Consider the following 19,964-nt stretch of genomic DNA (forward strand, 5'->3'; position numbering starts at 1 on the left):
TTATTCATCACCTTTAATTTCAAATGAGCTGCTTGCCATTGTATTTTTAAATGTTGCATTTCCCTCAGCAAAAATACTCAGATTTCTCAAGATTAACTGCTTGCACCTGCAGACAACTTGTCTCCATGGAAATGTACTCAGCAATACATGACATTCAGAAAATAATGCACAGCTACCCTCAACTGCTCAACTCCACTAAATATTTGTCAGTGGAAAACAAACAAGCAAATATCTTTGCAGCTGTACAAACCTGAGCATTTTCAGGGATTTTATCATTTTGTCTTATTTTTAAAGCCTAAATGCCTGTCTAGAACCTAAGCCAAAGGTAGTATTCTAGACAATCATCCTTGTAAAATACTCACAAACCAAGTAAAGGCAAGACAGCAGCAAACCAAACTATTAAAACAGAACCCCAACAGTCAGGCAGGATACTTTAAACGTACGTTTTTCTTCACTCTGATAGAGCAACTTCTTCAGAAGAAAGAACTAGTTATAAAAGTTGCAGTTTAAAAACCTGGCATAAATTGTCACATAATGTTAAGAACCTATCAACTCTACTTGTTATTTAAACACATACCACACTAAAACAGTAAATACTAACTCAGAAAATGGTTTGTAAAAAAGTTAAAATACAACCTATAAACGGTTCAATCACCTAGATAACATTCAGATAGCAGGGTGAAAAAGTCGGTACTGCACTTATAAAAGCTTTTAAATGCTTGACCCAAAAGGGAATGTACGATAAGTATTTATTTATTACCTACTTAAGCTTGTCAACTTTAGTGGGCAAAAGATGTTACAATTTTCATTCAGACCTGGATATGAGAAAGCGTTCAACGCTAGTTGCCATTCTAATTCACGTTCTTCAAGTAATACACTACTTGGGCCCCCTCTAATATCTGGCACTATTTGGTCAATGGCTTGAAAATAAAATGTATGGCCATTACTTGAAGATGAATGCCTAGCTAAAGCATTTTCGCGTTTATTTTTGTCTTTTGCATAAATATGTTCATAAATTCTTTCACGTACCCTCCGGTCAGTTTTACCAAGGTAAAACGCCGGACAGCTGTTACACTTTGCTATATATATTACTCCCTTGGATTCACAATTCAATTTTGATTTTATAGTGTACTTATTATTATTCCCAACTAAAAATGAATTACCGATCTTAATATACTTACACATCCTGCAAGCTCCACATGTAAACATGCCTAGGATTCTCCCACTAGGCTTGGTAATTCTACTTTCTAAAAGATTTTTCAGATTGGGACCCCTTTTATAAACAATTTTAGGTAAGTTACCCAACCTATCCATTATTAAATTGTCTTTATACAAGAAAAAACAGTTCTTATACAAAATCAACTTTACTTGTTCACTATTGTTATTAAAGGTTGTGATGAAATTCACATTATAGGTGGAACACTGGTTGTTCTGACCACCCGCTTCTTGGACAAGTTCACTGTCCTGCATATGAGTGTTAATAGTTATTACTTGGTGGGTAGTATTATTGGACATAAAATTGACACCAGAATTAACAACTTCAGAAGGAACCAATTTAATAGTCCCATCTATATCCTCCTTTAATAAAAGGGGTTTAAAATAACCACTAGTACATTTATGTTGGATTTCTCTCATCAGAGATTCAATCAAAGTGGCTGGATACCCACGTTTATGGAACATATCTCCCAAAAGTCACTATCTAGTGAACACATTCTTGCTGCCCTAATAAGTTGACTTTTCACTACTGATCTTTTTTGTGTGAATGGGTATAACAAATAGAGTTGATAGGTTCTTAACATCATGTGACAATTTATGCCGGGTTTTTAAACTGCAACTTTTGTAACTAGGTTTTTCTTCTGAAGAAGTTGCTCTATCAGAGTGACAAAAACCGTGTGGAGTTTAATAATAAACCTTTCACGTTTAAAGTATCCTGCCTGACTGTTGGGGTTCTGTTTTAATAGTTTGGTTTGCTGCTGTCTTGCCTTTACTTGGTTTGTGAGTTTTTATGGTTTCAGGAATTGAAGAACGTGAATTAGAATGGCAACTAACGTTGAACGCTTTCTCATATCCAGGTCTAAATGAAAATTGTAACATCACTTGCCTACTAAAGTTGAAAAGCTTAAGTAGGTAATAAATAAATACTTAGTGTACATTCCTTTTTGGGTCAAGCATTTAAAAGCTTTTATAAGTGCAGTACCGACTTTTTACCCTGCTATCTGAATGTTATCTAGGTGATTGAACTGTTTATAAGTTGTATTTTAACTTTTTTACAAACCATTTTCTGAGTTAGTATTTACTGTTTTAGTGTGGTATGTGTTTAAATAACATGTACAGTTGATAGGTTCTTAACATCATTTGACAATTTATGCTGGGTTGTTAAACTGCAACTTTTGTAACTATTTTTTTCTTCTGAAGAAGTTGCTCTATCAGAGTGACGAAAAATGTGTGGAGTTTAATAATAAACCTTTTATGTTTAAAGTATCCTGCCTAATAGTTGGGGTTCTGTTTTAATAGTTCGGTTTGCTGCTGTCTTGCCTTTACTTGGTTTGTGAGTTTTTATGACGTCAGGAACCTCCAACAGTCCGGGTGGTCCGAACCTTTTTACTCCTTCACAACAACAACAAGACATTATGGATGTACCTACGCTTTTGAATTCACTTAGCGTATTGACTTGATTTTTACCTGGCTTGATGCAGTGGATAAACGACAAAGTGAAGGGCTTCTTAATTATCCACTAGCTCTAAACCAACAAGGTCACGTCAATTTGAATCAAAACCTTTCTAGCCAAGGTTCTACACAGGATAACAGACTGCAATCAACTGCATCTTCCATCCCACCAGGACAACATATTCGTTTAGGTGAAAATTTTACACCATTAGGCACTGACAATAATGCAGGTCATAATAGTGATTCAAGGCTTATTGGAGCTCCCTCCTTTTTAGACTGGGTCAACGACACAGCGAAGCTCTCTTTGGGCTACACTATAATGCAGGAGCAACCGGCCACGAACTCTTCAACACCACATGTGAGTACACAATTAATTTATGAGAAATTAAAACTTCTTGACTTTAAATTGCTTAAATTAAAAAAACTTCAACTTGAAGTGGTGTATTTCAAACAATGCCTGCAAGAAAACATAATGCCTAAAGGACTTCGTTACCATCAATTTCCCACTGACTTGGTTCCAGATTCTTACTTCCATAAAGATCTTATAGTGTTATTTGACCAACAAGGTTTTCAACTTATGGAACTAATGGTTAAACATTACTTGTTGCAAATTGATAGCATTCCTAAGGAAGTTACTGATTTAGACAAAGATATTAATGCCAACATAGATTTTGGTAGATACAAGTATGACTACAGTAGAGTCTTTTCCAGCATTGAACAACTGCTGGATAGACTCAAGGGCAATAAATTCAAAAAAATTAATCAAGACCGATTGGCTTATAACAATGGTTTAGCATATCCTAGACCACACCAGGTGCAGATTGGGCAAGCTAATGGTCCGATTAGACCAACTACTTTGTCTACTGTAGAGAACAACACTGATCCTTTCATGGAAAGTAATAGTGATGCTAATAATGACATTAACACCACCAATGTTATAAGACGAAGTGAAAGAATTCGGTAAAATAATAATCAGAATAACAATAATCAGAATAAAGTACAGCCAAATCAGAATTATCATTCAGGACAAAATTTTCAGAAGGACAGGAACCTCAGATTGGTTTTGAGTACTCGATCGTTCCAGAATCAAAGGAAAAAAGTATGGAACAACCGACACAAGAGATAACAGAAGAGGGATTTATGCCAACTACCAAACTTGACATTTTAAATAACATGACTGGTGACTTTAATATTTATAATTTCTCCTCTATTACTATTGAACCAGCATTAATTGAATTGCTGGCCAGAGGCAACACCTTTGTTCCTAGTAGAAATATGAATGTTGCTAAAACTTTAATTGATTTAAAGTGTTGTGTAAGGAAATTAAATTTAACCCTTCTTTTAGGTACTTCATTAGACACTAATTCTTCTTTTAGAATAGCAAGCACGTATAATCCTCCACTCTACCCCTTGCTTAGTTTGTATGAGAATGTATGTGATTTGGATATTAGACATATAGTTAATTCATGTACACGTAAAAATGATGGTATTTATAGTAAAAAATAACATCAGTTATGAACAAGCACAAGCATTAAAATTTCTTAGCTCCTTACAGGTTAGAATAACTAAGCCAGATAAAGGAGGTGGATTGGTAATTTTTGACATCATAGATTATAACAATAAAATGGAGGTTGTTTTGAATAACAACGCTTATTCTAAGTCATCATTGAACAAGATGAATATAGCACATTCACGTATCAGGGGTTATTTTAATGATTGGTTTATCGAGGCAAAAACTGACCTAGATGTATATAATTACATTAATATACCATATCCTAGAACACCAGTAATGTTTGGTATCCCCAAGATACACAAGGACAAGTTAAATCCACCCATGAGGCCGCTTATTGATGGTAGAGTGTCTCTAACTTATCCTTGTGCAAAACTAGTGGATTCCATCTTACAAAAGTACTTGAAACTCGAACCACAAGTTTGTAAAGATTCATGGTCATTTTTACAGAACCTAAATGACCTAGAATTCAAACAGGAGAATAATTTTTTGACTATAGACGTTGTCGATTTGTATACATCTATTCCTCATTTAGAAGCTATAGAATGGATAGCTCTCATATTGAAGGGTAAAAATGCACCAGTAGTGGAAATTGATTTGGTTATGTAACTTATTGACATTATCCTCACTAATAATTTCTTTATGTTTAATGGTCAATATTATTTACAAAAGCAAGGCGTGGCCATGGGTTCACCTTGTGGAGCTAGTTTGGCTAACCTTGTCATGGCCTACTGGGAGAAAACATTTTTGCTTAACAATCCTGAGTATAATACTTCTTTAATTTACTATATTAGATTTTTAGATGATATTTTTATCATCTTTAAAGGTGATATGAATCAAGCATACCAACTTGTGCAATACCTTAATTCTACAACCGGTGTTTTCAAGTTTACATTCAACTTTAATACTAACAGTATTGATTATCTTGATGTTAAGTTGGTTAAAGATCAAATAAACAAGAGATTAGTTTCAAAATTTTTCAGGAAATCTACCTACTGCAATTCTTTCTTGCACTATACTGGCGCCCACCCATTCACACAAAAAAGATCAATAGTGAAAAGTCAACTTATTAGGGCAGCAAGAATGTGTTCACTAGATAGTGACTTTATAGATGAATGTCACCTTTTGGGAGATATGTTCCATAAACGTGGGTATCCAGCCACTTTGATTGAATCTCTGATGGGAGAAATCCAACGTAAACATACTAGTGGTTATTTTAAAAACTCCTTTTATTAAAGGAGGATATAGATGGGACTATTAAATTGGTTCCTTCTGAAGTTGTTAATTCTGGTGTCAATTTTATGTCCAATAATACTACCCCCCAAGTAATAACTATTAACACTCATATGCAGGACAGTGAACTTGTCCAAGAAGTGAGTGGTCAGAACAACCAGTGTTCCACCTATAATGTGAGTTTCATCACGACCTTTAATAACAATAGTGAACAAGTAAAGTTGATTTTGTATAAGAACTGTTTTTTTCTTGTATAAAGACAATGTAATAATGGATAGGTTGGGTAACTTATCTAAAATTGTTTATAGAAGGGTCCCAATCTGAAAAATCCTTTAAAAAGTAGAATTATCAAGCCTAGTGGGAGAATCCTAGGCATGTTTACATGTGGAGCTTGCAGGATGTGTAAGTATATTAAGATCGGTAATAATAATAAGTACACTATAAAATCAAAATTGAATTGTGAATCCAAGGGAGTAATATATATATATATATATATATAGCAAAGTGTAACAGCTGTCCGGCGTTTTACGTTGGTAAAACTGACCAGAGGGTACGTGAAAGAATTTATGAACATATTTATGCAATAGACAAAAATAAAAGTGAAAAGGCTTTAGCTAGGCATTCATCTTCAAGTAATGGCCATACATTTTATTTTCAAGCCATTGACTAAATAGTGCCAAATATTAGAGGGGGCCAAAGCAGTTTATTACTTGAAGAACGTGAATTAGAATGGTAACTAGCGTTGAATGCTTTCTCATATCCAGGTCTGAATGAAAATTGTAACATCTCTTGCCTACTAAAGTTGAAAAGCTTAAGTAGGTAATACTTAGCGTACATTCCCTTTTGGGTCAAGCATTTAAAAGCTTTTATAAGTGCAGTACTGACTTTTCACCCTGCTATCTGAATGTTATCTAGGTGATTGAACTGTTTATAAGTTGTATTTTAACTTTTTTACAAACCATTTTCTGAGTTAGTATTTACTGTTTTAGTGTGGTATGTGTTTAAATAACAAGTAGAGTTGATAGGTTCTTAACATCATGTGACGATTTATGCCGGGTTTTTAAACTGCAACTTTTGTAACTAATATTTTTCTTCTGAAGAAGTTGCTCTATCAGAGTGGCAAAAAATGTGTGTACTTTAATAATAAACCTTTTACGTTTAAAGTATCCTGCCTGACTGTTGGGGTTCTGTTTTAATAGTTTGGTTTGCTGCTATCCTTGTAAAATAAAAAGAGGAAATATCCTAATTCTACATATAATATAATCAGTGCACTCTTACACCCCACCTCCACCACAGAAGCCCTAGATCACAGCATATGAACTTTAAACTTGCTTTTGTCTAGCCATTTTTCTCTTGTTATACTGTAAAAACTATATTTCTTACAACTAAAAAAAAAATACTTGTTTTCTTTAATATCTTTAACACATACAACAGTCACTAAAAAGACTCCCCCACATTCAAAATACCCATGAATACACACTACACAAAACTGTTTTACTGTATATAACATGCAGGTCCATAGGTCTGTACTTGGCTAATGGCCCTGGGGCCTTTGCAAGCCTAGCCCATAGGATTACCCTGGCATAGTGCCACCCAACCTTAGTTCCCAGTGCCTCTGTTGAGTAAAGCCACTGGAGTTATCCCCAGGGTGAATTTTCTGTTTCTCATCCACTCATCAAGGTTTCTCTTGAAGAGGGTCAGCAAGGTGCTCTGCTTGACATGTATGGAAAGTCTGTTCCATAGCATGGGCAGTCTCTGGGTTATGAACCTGTCCCTCCAGCATATTCTGTTAATTATGATAATGAGGTTGAGGTCTCCGGTGGGTGTGGTGCAGAGGGATTGGGATTTCTTTAGATGTAGCATTTCTAACAGAGCTGGGTCAGACATGGCTTTGTAAGTCAAGCAGAGATCGCCTCTAAGTAGGCGATATGAGACAGAGAATAGTTGGAATTTTTGAGTCTGTCCATATAGGACAATTGTTTAAGGCCTAGGATCCTCTTTGTGAGATACTTTTGTGGCCTCTCCAGTTGTTGCAGGTGTCTAGTGAGGTACATGCCAACTGGGGCATTGTACTCGATGACTGGCCTAATGAGGGAAGAGTAGAGGGAGACAATGAACTCTTTCTTCCTGGATGCAAAACCATTAGTAATGAGATGTGCCACATAGAAGGACTTTCTGACCACAGTGGCAATGTGGTGATTAAAAGTGAGGCTGCTGTCAACCTGTGTTCCCAGATCTCTTATAATGCCTTCTGGGTTCAGTGGACTACCATCAATGTGGTAATTCATGGGAACTGGGCTTTTCCCAAAGGGGATGATGACACATTTTTTGGCATTGAGCTTAAGGCTATGGTTCTGACATCAGTCGTTGGTCTCAGTGAGGGCATTCTGTAGGATGTCAACATCACTTGGGGGGTAAGCAATAGCTCCCAACTTGCAATCATCTGCAAATTTTATCAGCCAGAGTCCCTTTTCTGTTGGCTTGGACTTCAGAGAAGTAGATACCAAACAGGAAGACCGAACCCTGTGGGACTCCACTCGTGACTAGTCAGCAGTCTGACTTGGAGTCAGCTACTTTCACACTGTGGGTTCTATCTTTGAGCCAGTTTGCAACCCCCCTAGTGATATAGGAGTTGATGCCAAGCTTAGTGAGTTTTTCTATGATTCCTGAGTGGGGAATGGTATCAAAAGCCTTGGCCAGATCAATGTAGGCTGTATGGACCACCTTCCCTTCATCCACAGCTCTGGTGACTGACTCAAAGAAGTCGACCAGGTTGAGCAGGCATGATCTACCCTTTACAAAACCAAACTGTGTGGAAGTCAGAGTTTGGAGATTCCCTATATCTTTGTTTATTAGGTCCATGATGATGCGTTCCATAGCTTTGCATATCAGACTCATCAGGCTAATGGGGTGATAGTTCCCAGGGTCTGTAGTTGCTCCTCCTTTGTGAAGAGGGATGACTGTAGCAGTGCTCCATTTGGTAGGGACAAAGCCTGAGGTGAGGATGTTACTGAACAGGGCACACAGGTGAGGTGCCAGTTCACTCTGTAGTTAATGTAGAGCACAGCCAGGGATATTGTCAGGTCCCATAGAAGCTGTATTCTTGGCCTTGGACAGTGTTGTTTTAACCTGTGCAGCAGTAATACTGGGTGCCTGGCAATCTACTGGCATTGTGATTGATCCTTTGGGGGGAGGGGTAAAGTTGACACTGAATCTGTCAGCCAGTATACTGGCAATATCTGTTGGCTCAGTATAGGAGGTACCATTGTGCAGTAGCTTACAGCAAATCTGGGTGATGCCGTGGAGATTCTTTACATAACTATAGAAGGCCTTGTGGTTGTCTTTACTATCTGCTGCAATTCTGTTTTCATAGCTAACAGTTTATATTATGAAATGTTCTAGATAAATACTAATGAAAAAAACTTTTGGTTACAGTTAGTTTCCCCCTTTTAGAGTCCTTTTAAACATTAATGATATCAAGTGGAATATATGCTTTACAGTCGACCTAGCAAGTTTAACAAAGTCAGCAAAAGTCCAGTGTTTTTCAGTCACTTTTTCTTGCAAAACTATACTTTATACATGTGATAAGATGCTTTATATTCTTCCATTTATTCACTAATTTCTGAGTTGGTCTTCTTCCTGCTTGTCTCCATCTCTCAACATCAGACTCTGGTTCAAGTCTAAGGTATTGCTGATTCTTCTAGTCAATTCCTCAGCTTTTTTCTGTCTCTCAAGCATTTTTCTTTGGAACACTGTAAAAGTTTTCACTGGCAAAGTGTCTCTGTGAACCTTCCATCAGAAGAATGAGAGGCATAGTCTGTTTCTGCCTGTATTTTGTTGGATAATCATTTTTATTCCCTCCTTTGCCAGTACTGTTTAAAAATGTCTTTTACCCTCCAGGAAAACATTCTTTGAAGACAGATACATCAGCTTGAATCTCACACCTGCCTCTTGACAGCTGGTGATTCCTGGGATAAAATTGCTTTTCTTCTGCCAGGTGTACAGTCAGTAATCATTTCTACAAACACTCCACTGTCTCCAAGTTTTAATACTTTGACCTTCTGCCAAAAATTTGTCAGGATCAACTCTTCCCGCTGGTATTATTGCATCTTTGTTAATCTTTACTAAAATGTATAGGTCTTGGCTGCTTTCTTGTGGCCAGGTTTGGAGCATACACTCCGTGTGCCTTTTCAATTAACAAAGTCTGCTGTGTAACACCAGTCCATTTGCTTATTTGTGCTTTCATAAAAATAATACAGTATGTTCCTTCCAATTACTCTGGTACATCAGAAAATCTCTGGTTTTCTCACAGTGCTCTGTCCTTTAACTCTACAATTTTTTAACAGTTCTTGAGAAACCACATATTCAGCCAGCTTTTTCTTCATGTCACCCTCAGATTTTTGCAATTTTATCAGTTCATCTGAATGGCAATTTAAATCTTCTATTTTTCCAGCCTTTTGTTGTTTGAATTGTTATATTCCTTCAATATTTCATTTATTTTAATTACCTCTGAGTACATTTGATTTATTTTATGTTCTTTTTTATTGATCCAGGGTAAGATATGAGTGGTCTGATGAACACAAATGTGCACAGCAGAGTCACCCACATGTTGCTTAGGCAAATTACTAGCCTGTTTTGGTGATAAGGGCTGTTTGCTTAACTTTTTCTTTTTTGGAGATGGAAGAAGGACCGACGGTGGGACTGACAATCTGTTCCATGGTCAAGCCAAAAATAGTGCCTCTATCCTGGGGAAAACAAGTAACAATGCCACACACAGTAAAAAGCACTTTCAGACACTATAGCAAACTCATAACATTAAGATAAACACATTTTGTCTGCAAAAAAAATATTTTTCAGATTTATTAGATAACACTACTTTTAAATTGACAGAAAAAAACAAGTGTTCCTTTTAAAAGTATATTACAGTCTCAAGACATTCCATTAATACACAACACATCTAGCTTTAAAGTAACTTTCCTGAGAAGGAAAGAAAATATCAGTTAAAAATGAGAAAATGAAGGTTCTTCCCCAAATGGAACTTATCTGCCCAGCTAAGGAAAGTACAAGCCAACTATTGATCTTCAAAAGCCTCAGAGGAATGTACTCTTCAGCAGCAAAAAAGCTCTGAAGGGCTTTGCACCCAAACCTGTGTTTTCGTCAGCTCAGCTTGAGCTACTTGACAATTTTGGTGCATAGAAGGTTCTCTGAAGTTTTGGAAGCCAGCCAGCTGTTATATCCTTGGCAATATATAACCATAAAACTAAGGCTACTGCAGCAGTGAGCAACATGAAGAACATAGTGCAGTTGTGTAAGTTGAACTTACCACAACAGTAGATGTTTGAATGATCACTGTTGCAGTAGCCACTCCCTCCCTCCCTCCACCCCCCTTGTATTTTGGTGCATTTTTTATCTCAGGGCATGGACATTTATTTTTTGTTATTTCAAGCCTTGTCTGTTCAGTGCTAAGCCTCTCTCTCTCCCTCTCTCTGCTGAAAAGAAAGTTCTGAAAGGCTTTGGACCTAGACTCATCTCTTATTTAGCTCAGCTCAAGCTGCTTGACAGTTTGGGAGTGTGGAAGGTGCCCTGAAACTTTGGAAGCTTGCTGGTTGTTATATCCTTGGCAGGATATAACCCATACAGCCAAGGCTACTGCAGCAGTGATAATTTGAACATCTACTGTTATGGTAAGTTCAACTTACACAACTGTACTTTAATCTTGAACCAAAGCTGAAGCTGAACAGCTGCAGAATCCTTCTCAGACAGTATTTTCTCTTCACCTTTTCTAGTTGACTTTCTTTCAGATTTTCCAAATTACTTCTTTGCTGGCATCCAAGCAGTGTATTTACTAGCCAGTAAATGAATTCTACCAAAAAACATTTTCAGTGGCACTCGTTTTTCTCAGATTCTGTTTTCACACTGGGAGAGCTGTTATGCTGTTGATCAGTGCTTTGCCATCTTGGAAGTCCGTTTCTTAATGGCTAACTTTAAAGCATTTATATTAAGATCACATATGTTTTTATTAGGGAGTTTTTACTAAGGAATACATAGATGCTTAATATAGAATGTAAATATAAATTTATTGAACTGCATAATTTGTATGATAGTGTTCAATTAATTTAATTTATGTCATGCAATTAGGAATATGTTTTGTGATTGGTTACTCATCTTTTTAAAAATGTGTTTTTTCTTTCAATTTTTGTTCTGATGAAGTCCATAGTTTCTAGGATGAAAGGGCTTAACTAAAATTGATATTAAAAGTATCAACATTTTACTTTGAGTGTGCTTTTTCCCTGAAACTGCAAGTTTACACTATGTTTTTGGTGTCTTTGGTTAGCTATTTACAGTGTACACTATATTTGTGGATTTCATAGCTAGGTTGCATTTTGGGTGATGTCTTCATGTTATTCCCTTGTTTATGTGTGTTTTTGTTGGTAAATTGGTTTGTTCTTACATCCCAAAGATGTGCCACAGATGAATTGTTGACCTTCTTAATAAACTAGTCATAGGTATGCATGCCATCTGGAGTTGGTGTAGTTGTCCTGCAATTGGATAGTACCACATCCAGGATTAGTTTCCCTCTGTCTGGTAACTTGTGCTCTCTAACTGCTAAGTTACAGGATCTGGATTCACTGCAGCCCTAAATTAAATTACGTGGCCAATAAGCAGGGGAAAAAAGTAGAGATAGATAGATTACACTGTATAGCTTGAGAGATAGTTGGATAGATAGATAGTGTACATATATAGATAGCTAGATGTTGATATAGATATAGATAAGAATCAGATATAGATATAGATATTATCATGTCTTAAAAACTAGTGGCAGAAATATGCAAAAACACAGGCAGGTTTGTTTGCAGGGCAAAACTAAAAATTAAATGAAAATGCAGCCCATCTGTGTTTTCTCAGTTTATCTAAAAGTCATTTACAATATATACACTACCTTCTCTATAAGGTCACTGTCCTTACATACAGGTTCAGTCCCTCACAGCTCCCCCAGCAATAGGCTGGTAGATCATACCTCTCAAGTGTACCTCATTGTGAGGAACATATCTCATTTCGGGTCTTAAAAATTTCACGTTCCTCGAAGTTCCATATTGAAAGGCTTTGTCACACATTCAGTGTTAGCAATTTTTTAACTGATATCCATGGAAAATAGAAATGAATCATTTTGATTCATTACAATACCTTTTTCATAAGTAAAACCAGCATATTTTAACCATCCTATGACCTTCCTAGTTGAAGTTGTTAGTAAGCCGTTAAGATGTGTTTCATATTTTGCCCATTTGTTCCACATTATGATGGCTGGTGTTCCTCATTTTGGGCATGGAAGGTTGAGAGCTATGTGGTAGATAAAGGTCACATCTGCAGGTCATGTCAGATCTCCCCTTCAACTTCACCCCCCCCCCAAAAAAAACATCTTTACTTGAACTTGCTTCAGACTATATCCATAACAGGTCCTGACTAGAACATCCAGCTGCAGAAAACCCAAATCATCAATTAGAGCCCCTGGTCTGATCCATGATGAACCTCTGACTGAGGAATCAACTTCCTTTACTGTCTCCTTCCAGGTTACAACCTTTTATACACCCTTATGTAGCAAACATTATTCTGTCTAATACAGTAATTGCCTGGCGAATTTTCAAGAGAATGTAACAACACAGGACTCATTTGAAGGCACACTTCACCTTTTTTACACAAAAGATGTCACTATATAGTGTGATGGGCAAATTTTGTGACAAATGTGTGACTTAAGCAACTGTTTGTTACAATATTGTGGAAGAAAGTGTGTGTATGAATATTAGTGTTCTAGAACAAGTTGTTCATGTGTGCAACTGCCTGTAAAGTCCCAAACAGGGCTCATGTTTCTGCATAATATGTGAGGTATTAAAAAACAAGAAACTTCTGTGGTCTAGCATGTCTTTATTCAATGTTATATTATGTCTTCTCAGCAGACATAAGACACCACTACTTATTGATAACAATATTAACAAAATCATGGCCAAACAGAGTGTGACGGAGAAACACCAGTAACGTCCCTCAAACTCAAAGCATAAGTTTTTTTAGTTATACAAGACTTCTCAGTGTTCACTGTGTGCTTTGTAAATAATGCAACTGGAATTACCTAGGAGCATCGGCAACAGTAAACCACAAACTAATGTCAGTGCCACATTCCTCAGTCTGAAAACCGCAGATTCTCAGCGTGCAGATAAGAGATGAAGGACACATGCAGTAGTAACTGTTGTAGAACATGATAGTTTGTCTTTTGGTCAAAGGGTAGATTTTTCAGTTTCAAGTTTCTTTTACACCTTTCCTGCTGTTCTTACTGGTGCAACCTGTGAGGTTGCATACTTCACTCTTGTTTTGCTTATAGCATCCATCCCTCATTCTTGTCTGTACAGTTAAATGGAAGCTGCCAATAACATTTCCTGACAGCAGTGGAACTGTCAGCTCTTTCTAAAAGCCTTGGGCAGTGTGGTTGGCAAAGTCTGTGCTGATTAACTAGGAGAGGTGCAGAGGTGATGGCCACAAACTTGCTGCTAAACTAATTTTTAGTCCAACTCTTAAGTTTAGAGCAGTTATACAAATAAATCATTGTGCCTGTATATTGTGCCAAGTAGGATTTTTTTCTTCAGCTGTTGCCATCACTGATTTGAATTAGACTCTTAAAATTATATTTAAAACTCTTAAAAGATTCAGTGGGCAAAAATGCCATTCTTAAAAAAATGTGTAGGCCAGTGACCAAAAGAACATTAGCACTATAAAATACATTTGTGCCCTACTTATCATAATTGTAGATGTTTGAATAGTGTTGCAGTACTGATTCTTAGGTCTTCTTGGCATGCAGAAGCTCATGACTGGTCCAATTTCTAGAGTCTTTGCATCATCCCATGCTGATGGATGTCTGAAGACTGCTGTCTGGACATCAGGGTATGAGGGCATCTGTCGGTACCATCTTCAGGTCTTTCTAAGCAGTCATCAGGCATTCTGTTGCCTGAGGAAAATACAACCTCCTCTGTTGTCTGAACTTGAGTGTGAGGGAGGAAAACCATAGGAGGCAGAGAGTCCTCTTATCTCCATCACCCCTTTTCTGCAGACAATTCTTATCAGGGAAGGCATTGCAGTAGGGGGTGTTCAGCACTCTCCCATATTAGTGAGGAACAGATCCAGTATGACTGCACCCCTGGTTGATGTATTGACTATCTGATTCAGCGAGTTTATGTTTACAAAATCTAGGAATCTATGTGGCTGTACATTTCGTGTCATATAGAATTCCCACTTAATAGTGAGGCAATTAAAGTCACCCATAAATATGGTAATGGGTTGGATGATTAGTGTTTCTAATAAGTTTAAATACATGGTATGGGTTTCCTGGGTCATAGAGGGGGACCTATAGCTGGTAAGGAAGTGATATTGGATTTTGCCTATCATGGTTTAAACATGGAGCAGCTCAAGTGCAATGTCATGTTTGACTAGCCTTGAGGTATATTTGTTTTTGATGTAAACAGAGACACCTCCGCCTTTAGTCCCTGTCTGTGTAGTAGCTGGTCTAAAGGTGTGGAAGGCATTATAAACTTGTACTGTTGGTCTGCTCTCCACGGCTTTAAACTGTGTCTCAGTGACTTCACAGACATCAGCATTGTCTAGGATGAAGATAGCTTCTAGGGAGTAGAGCTTTTTTTTAGACTCCTAGCATTGAGCAGAAATGCCTTTATATTTTCTTGATTTTGATTTATGTCAGAAGTACTTTCAGTTTGGCATTGCCTTAAAAAGGCATTATGGGGAAAGACAATGTTTTAGCTAATATTCAAAAGCCTAAAGGGGAGTGGTGCAGACCATCCCTGGCAAAGCAGCATGGTCTGTTGACCATTTCCTTCTAAGCTGACAAATACTGCAGCCCCTTAGATTGACACCAGAAACTAAGCCAATTATTAAAGTCAATCACCTTTTGTTTGCATTGTGGCATCATCTTTGAAGAAGGTAAAATGCTGCTCAATGCTAGGCTCGTACCAGCCTGAGACACGTATTCTAAGAGCTCCATGATGTCTCTTTTCATATAGTTCAGGGAGGTACGTCTCAGATCATTTACTCCTACCTGGACTATGACTGAGTCATACTGGTACTTGTGGTCCAATGACCTGAGTGCATGAATAATACGGTGGATCCTAGCCCCTGACAAGCAACTGCCAGTGACTTTGTCCTTACTCAGCCTGGTGTGAGGGACATCAGTGTGTCTCACAATGGAGTCTCCAATGACCAGAATGTTGGATTGTGTGGTGGATTGCCTTATGGACTTAGAGATATATGCTCCATGAGTTGCGTCTCTATGTGTTGATGTGGGTATTGTTTTGAAAGCGTGATTTGGAGCTGCTGAGGGTATTTGTTATATGTACTTCATCTAGGAGGTCTTTATGGTTTAGGAAGGTTACATTTGCATTTAAATCTGCATATGTGGGACTCTATGTTTGCTTTGAGATGTTGTCCTGTGGGTTTAGGAAGAAGAATGGCAGGTTTAGCCTGGTTTAAGTTAAGTTCTGATACCACCTTAGGCATAAAAGATGGATTTATTCTAAAGGTTACCTTTTCCTTTTAAAAGACAGTGAATGGCTCTTTACACATGAGGGCTTGTAGCTCAGAGACTCTCCATTCTGAAGTGACAGCTGTAAGAAAAATGGTCTTCAAATTGAGCATCTTCAGAGAGGCAGTAGCAGCAGATTCAAAGGGGGGGTGCAAGGCGAGTTTCTCTAACACATAATTTGGATTCTACACAGGAATAGGGTTCCTTCTGAGTGGTCTCAAGTGAATTACCTCTTTTAGGAAAAATTTCATGTCATGGTGTGAGAAAAGGTTGGAGCATTCTACAGGCAAGTTGATATGACTGGTGCATGTATTTTAGTACTGGAATTGGAAAGCCCCTGTCTAAACAGGACTGAAAGGTACTCCAGGACTGAGTTGATGTCTGCCTGAGAAGGGTTTGTGTTCTTGTTGTGACAGCAGGTGGAATATCTCTTCCATTTTGCTAGATATAATTTTCTGGGATTGGGTTTACATGTCTCCTTTAGAATGGAAAACATGCCCATGGGATAGGAGGCATTCCTTGGTGTCAAAACCCAATTCTCCAGGCTGCTAACCTGAGTGTGGGTAGGTGAAGATGGAAGACAGGTCCCTTGGCTTGGCCGAGGAGATCTGCTTCTTGTGATATGATGCAGAATCTCCCCTTGCTGAAGGTCAAGACAAGAGAGAACCAGTGTTGCCTTGGCTAGAAGGTGGCCACTAGGATTATGCTGGGTATGTCTGCCCTGACTTTTATCAGTACCCTGGGGATCAAAAGCTGTGAAAGCATCTATTTTCCAAATCTCTTTTTGTTGAATTCTGAAGCAGAATGTCTTTAGTTTCTGCTCTGGTGAGTGGCAAACAGGTCTATTCAGGGGACCTCCCATACACTGTAGGCATAGATCTGGGAAAACTTCTCTCTTCAGCATCAATTCATTGGGGTCTAGAAGATCCATCTTTAGAGATTTTACCAGGATATTGTTCTGAAGAGGAATATAACATGTTATGAGAGTTAGCCCTGGTTCTTGAGCCAGCATCGAAATCTTTCTCAAGAAGTTTCACAAAGGATAGGACAGTGTACTCCCTTGCTTGTTTATGTACCATATCACTGTGGTACTGTCTGTCCAAATGTGAAAGATCTCTGGGTTAATGTTCTGATGAAAAACCTTTATAGCCAGGTAGACTTGGTAGTAGCTCTTTCTGATTTATATGCAATTTCCTTTGATGTGGTGTCTTGATGCCTTGCACTTTCAGGGAACCTAAGTGGGCCCTCCACGCTATATCTTAACTGTCCATGGTGATGGTCTTGTCTGCTTCTGGTAAAGAGAAATTTGTCCTAGGTTCTGCAGTATGGTGTTCCTCTACCACAGAATCTCATTTTTTAGGCATGGAAGGAAGGGCAGTAGGGAATCCAGGGAATGATACTGCTGTTCCCAAGCATTTTTTAGGAACCACTGAAGTTTTCTCATGTGTAACTTTGCAAGTTGGGTCACGAGATTGCAGGATGTCATGTGACCCAGAATCCCCAGAAATTCCCTTGCTGAGACTTGTTGTTTTGGAAACAGGCTGGTCTGGTATTTTGTCAGGAAATGCATCTTGTCCTGGTGAAGGAAGGTATCTGTTGGGACAAATCTATGAGAGTGCCCAGAAAGAGGATCATTGTCTGATGAAGCATTTGTGACTTTTGAAGATTTATGTTGAGAACTACTTTTGATAGTAGTCTATGGTGATTTCCAAGGTGTTTACGGTCTCTGCTGTGGATTTTCCCTCTAAGTAGGGGTAAATATGAACTCCCAGAGTTTTGCAATTTGGCATCAGAGAAGCTAAGCATTGTGTGAAAATTCTGGGAGCAGTGAACAGCCCAAATTATAAAACACAGAATTGGAAGTGAGAGCCTGTTGCTACAAATCTTAGATATTTTCTGAGACTGTCTGCTATGGGAGCATGGAGATAAGCACCTTTTAGGTCTAGAGTGACCATGAAGGCATCTTGAAAGATCAACGAAAGCAATTTTTTGCAAAGTAAGCATTTTGAATTTTGGGATATTGAGAAACTTGTTTAGATTTGAGAGATCCAAGATGGGCCACCAGATGCCCTCCTTTCTTGGAACTAGAAAGATCTTTGAGTAGAAGCCTTTTCCCTCCTGATGTGGAGGAACAAACTGAGTGGATCTTTGGTGAAATAAAGCAATGTCTTCAAAGACATTATCCAGTACTACGTATATAGGAAACATAGCCAGTGGCCTGGTAGAAAGCAAACTTTGCAGTTCCTTGTAATGGGTCTAAGCTTGTGAGAGCTGTTTGCTTTCCCATTTGAAAGCCTTCTTCATTCTGTGAAGGAACTCTTCAAAAGAAAGGCTCTGGGGGGCAAAAAAGAGAGTGTCATCAGAGTTTGAATCTGGATAAGTTTGTGGGGGTAGGTGACCAGAGTAGGACAACTCCTCCTCATCTTCTGAGCATGAGGAATATGAAACTTTCAGAAAATCCCCCTCCATGCTTCTTTTAGATGGTGAGGCTTCAGTAGAAGAAATGTGGGCAGGGTCTCTGGATTTCCTGAAAGCCATGAATTCCCGTGCTATTTTTAAGAGGTCTTGAGCTTTGGCCAGAGAGAAATGGCTTGAGGCAGGGGCAAAGAAAAAGATGTTGTTTACTTTGGTTTGGGTATCCATTTAGAAGGGATGGCTTGAGGTTGTTTATAGGGTCATACTAGGCTAACTGCCCTGAAGGGCTATTTTAAGCCTAGCCAATAACCCGAGATTAGAGTCAAACCCACCCAACCTAAAACACAAGCAGAGGCCTTAATGAGATTTGAACTCATGACCTCTGGTTTACAAAACCTGTGCTGTAACCTCTGAGCTACAAGGCCAGTTTGTCGTTGTCCAACTGCAACTTTGGTTAAGGTTTCTGTAGTCGAGGTGGACAGGGTGTCTCCCTTTAGACCCACAATGCCATGTCCTATTTGTAAGCCATGCAGCTATCCATCTTATCAAGAGTACATCAATACCTAGTTGTTCTAATTTATTGATCAGTGTTTTGTGTATGACCCTGTCAAATACTAAAGTTAAATCTATATAAATTATATCACAGCACATTTTCTCATTTATAGCTGTTATTATATTGTTATAGAACATCATATTGCAGGTGGTAATAGATCTATTTTCAACATATGCATGATATATGGTTTCAAGTTCCAACCTATTCATTTCTGAAAATAACTTACCCAATATTACCTTCTCCATTATTTTTCCACAACATGACTTAAGGGTCTATATGACTCTGGGTTTTTCCTAATCCCCTTTCCCTTAAAGACAGGTTTAATAAGAGGATGTCTCCAATTTTGAGGAATCTCCCATAATAATATTACTTACAAATAAATATACTGGTACTGTAAGTTCCTGCTAAATTGTTCTCAGTCATTATTACTAATTCTGTCTTCTCTTTGTGCTTTGTTTGACTCCAGTTTGGGCAGTTCTTTTTCAATATAATCTAATTTGATAACAGTATCTGAGGTTACCTGGATGTCCTAGGACAGCTTATCACTCCCTTTGTGGATCCAAACTGTTTTGCATAAAATCTTGTTATTATATCTATGATCTGTTTGAGAATACATTTTAGAATCTGAACACAGTTTATCAATTTTTATGTCCTTACTCCTTCCATATCTTATATATCTATAAAAAGGTTTTCTGTTATGTTCAATATCTGTATATAAGTTTTCTTTAAATTTTTCTTGATCTTATCACACACTATGCTTAATTTGTTTGTCCAGATTTTTTATTTCAGTTTTCAAAGCTGTAGGTTGATCTCTCTTCCATTTCTTATATTTTTGTCTCTCACCTTAATCAGGTATCCTGTTCTTATGGAAATATATCCCCCTGACATTGTATGCCTAGATCCTGATGTTATTTTTTTTTCACTCAAACAATTTTGCTTTCAAAACTTTTCACATTCCATCCTCAGTTTATCCACTTAATGCATCACTCCAGTTAGTTTTACATAGTGAC

At 37.8% G+C, this 19,964-nt stretch overlaps 1 non-coding gene across 1 annotated transcript; it reads right to left on the minus strand.

Moving 5' to 3' along the window:
• Positions 1-18,753: 18,753 nt before the first annotated feature.
• TRNAT-UGU lies at positions 18,754-18,826 on the minus strand. The gene has a single exon. It is a non-coding gene; the product is annotated as a tRNA-Thr (tRNA).
• Positions 18,827-19,964: the final 1,138 nt, after the last annotated feature.

Source organism: Protopterus annectens, chromosome 3.part1, assembly GCF_019279795.1.
Source record: "Protopterus annectens isolate FY-2018-M chromosome 3.part1, PAN1.0, whole genome shotgun sequence".
Lineage (NCBI taxonomy): Eukaryota > Metazoa > Chordata > Ceratodontiformes > Protopteridae > Protopterus > Protopterus annectens.